A 3,757-nucleotide genomic window follows, 5' to 3' on the forward strand; every position below is an offset into this window, starting at 1 on the left:
GTATGTGTGTGTGTGTGTGTGTGTATGTGTGTGTGTGTGTGTATGTGTGTGTGTGTGTGTGTGTGTATGTATGTATGTATGTATGTATGTATATGTATGCGCGTATGACAATGATGATTAGCATATTATCATATCAAAATTGTCACTGTGAAGTCTACCTTCTTATTTTCTTTAAAAAAAAAAAAAAACGGTGATATTAATTTGAAATAAAAGAGAGAAAAGTTTTCTTGTTCTCTATAAAAAGTAAAATATTAAATAACTCCAAAAAAAAAAACTGCAAGAGTACAATTACAATAATTTTATAATATCACCATATAAATTACCGTAATTTCTCATTATTAAAAAGAAGAATTTTTTCTTTTTTTCTCTACCATTCTTTGTCACATCCATTGTATTTATTATTTGATAATTGAATAAATAAATAAATATTTTTTGCTATCAAAAATTATTCTATCCGACATTTCTTTTTATATTATACTAGAAATGAAGGTATATATAATTGTTCTTTTTATATTCTTGTTTTTAAAATTTAAAAATAAAATAAATTTAAATTATTTATTTAATAATCATTTAATTTAATTGTTATTGCTAGCAGCATTTACTAAATACATGTCAGTTGGCTTCTTCTTTTTTTTTTTACTCATTAACATAACTTTCAATCAAATTTTTTTTCAACATAAATTTCAATTGAATTTATTTAAATTCATGTTTGTATCTGTGTGTATATAATGTATGTGTGTGTATGTGGTGCATGTATCCATGTGTGTGTGGTGCATGTATGCGTGTGTATGTGTGTATGTGATTCTATAAAATCCATCTTAATAAAATTGAAATTATGAGATTTTTTTTTTTATGAACTGAACAATTTTATTGTATTGCATTTAATCCTCAACTACTACTACAATTATATTAAATTTTCAAAAATTTTTCCATTTCTTTTTTTGTAAAAATCATAAATTGAAAATTTAATGACAGACAGACAGACAGGCAGACAGACTGATAACAGACTTCTGTACTTCACCGTTATTATTATTTTTTCTCTTTTAAGCGAATAATATCAAAACGATTGATTTGCACATTTAAATAATATAGGATTGGACTCGTTAAGTTCCAATTTTATGGTCACCCGCTTTTTTTTTTTTTTTTCATTCAATAATGATGAGAATTGTCGCATTGCCATTAATTGTCACAATCACTAAATTCCCATCTGTCTTTTTTTTTTTTTATTTAAAATTAATTATATGGAAAAAACAAATGAATGGATGAATGGTTAACCAAAAAAACAAAATAGATTTTTTTTTTTTGCTAAATCTTCGTAAACGATAGTTTTTTTCCCATTAAAATCCTTATCAAATATAAATGATAGTTATTCATTTAATCATTTATTGTTTGTTTATTCACTCATTTCAAATTTTTCTATAAATCATTGATTTGATAAATTGGTAAGTAAGTTTTGGTCAATTACAGAAAAGTATGACCATTTAAAATTTCAAAATATTAATTAAAACTTATCATAAAGATTGGAATGTATTTTAGTAATTAGACAAATAATTATCTATTTCATCTTGTTATCTTAAAAAAAAAAAAAAGAAAGTACCACGAAATTTTGGAATGTTTGCTTAGTATTGAATGAGAAAATTGTTATCAATTCTAAATTATCCCTTAATGAATGATTTTTCTTTTCTTTTCAATTTCCATAATCGATAATCTTTCCATTAAAATTCACATTAATTAGTTACTGTAACTGATTTATTACATTCCTAACATATTTAACAATTCATTTCATGTTTATCGTTAACTTTAAATTATCACTAATTTGTCATTCTAATTGCTTTGCTTATACATTTTTGGAGGAAGCCAAATTTCAAGTCAAAGATCAGAGATCGATTATTGCACTGTTTCCATAATTTCACAAGAAACAAAAGTTTATGCCCAGTGGAAAGCTACTCAACACACACACACACACACACACACACACACACACATGATGTATTACTTATTAGTAGTTGACAGTTGTGTTGACCTTTGACCCCATATTTATCTGCTACATTCAAGTTTGACAGTCTGTGTTACTATTGCAGTGTTTTATAGTGTTTTATATGTTTTATAGTGCAGTGTTTTATAGTGCAATTTCTCGAAAATATTAAACCTAGAAAACTCTTATTAAGCACACACACTATAATATTAATGATGGAAAATTGCTATGACCTTTTGACCTTATATTGATTAATAGGACTTAGCTTTAACATTCCTCGTTGTTGTATCGTTCCATACAATGAATAGTTTAGTTATCAGAATAGTATAAATTTTTGGGATGTTTTAATCAGTTCAATAGTCGATTCCATTTCTAAATTTTAAATTTTTCCCGTAACAAATTAAAATTATCACTTATCATCTTATTTCATCAGTATTGTTTGTTTTAATGTCAAAACAATTAGGTTGCAAGAAAAAAAAACTTGCAGAAAGAGAAAACTTTTTTAATTATCACTGAATTGTTAAGAAAAAAAAAATAAAATTGGGATTTGAAGAATTAAAGCTAAGTTAAAGGTTATTAATGAATTGTACAAGTTTTTAGAAGTCCTTTTTCTTTTTTCAGCTGGTCAGTTCATTCTCTGGAAGTATTTTAAAATTTTTGCTTGACAATTAAATTTCTTATTAAAGCAAATTTTAAGCCAACTATTATGTAATCAGTCACTAAATTTCAGTAATAAATACTTATTATTTGTCATACACAAGTTAATATCACATTCAATATCATACTTAAACTATTTAACATTCATTGTTTTAACATTATATTGAAAATATATTGAAACCACAATGAAAATTATTCCGATATTTCATTCTTATGAAAATTTGACAACAATGAATATTTTGTCATTGTAATTGTCACAGCATTATCAGCAACATAATCTTTTCTTATCAAATTTTTCCTTTTTTTTAATCATAAGATTTTCATACAATTTTAATGACATTATTTTTTCTTTTAAATTAGATAGGATAACAATATTTTAGGTAAACATAAGTATTTTCCATTTCATTATTTGTTTTATATGCAACCATTGTATTAAAAAAAAAAAAAAAATACTAAATAATGAAAAATATTTGCGCTCAATAAAAAAGGAAAAGTAAAATAATATAAATAGTAAAACGCGAAAATGAATGTTAATCTTTTGATGATAATCTTTTATCCAACAGTAAGTAGAAAAAATTAATTTTCTAGCCATTCATTTTATTAAGATCTGAGTGGAAGAGTTTTAAAAGTTTTCAAAATTACTTGGAAAAGAAAATTCGGTTAATACTTCCGATTTTGATAATTTGATTAATAGGGTAAATAATGTTACGATTAAATAAGAAATAAATTGCACTACGAATATAGATTGAATTTTATCAAATGATGGATTAAACATATTTCAATCTGCCAAGGTTGTTATCAACTGAACTTTAAGCCTAAGTTTATTGCTGCATATTTGCATATTTTCAAGAAATAATTATTGATTGAGGATATAATTGCAATATAATAACAATAGGTAATAATAATAATGATGATAATGATAATAATAATAATAATAATAATAATAACAATAATAATAATAATGGTAATAGTAATAGTAATAATAATAACGATAATAATAATAATAATAACAATAATAATAACAATAATAATAACAATAATAATAATAGTGATAATAATAATAGTAGTAATAATAATAATAATAATAATAATAATAATAATAATAATAATAATAATAATAATAAT

This window comes from Loa loa, assembly GCF_000183805.2.
Source record: "Loa loa unplaced genomic scaffold supercont3.79, whole genome shotgun sequence".
In the NCBI taxonomy this organism is placed as follows: Eukaryota; Metazoa; Nematoda; class Chromadorea; order Rhabditida; family Onchocercidae; genus Loa; species Loa loa.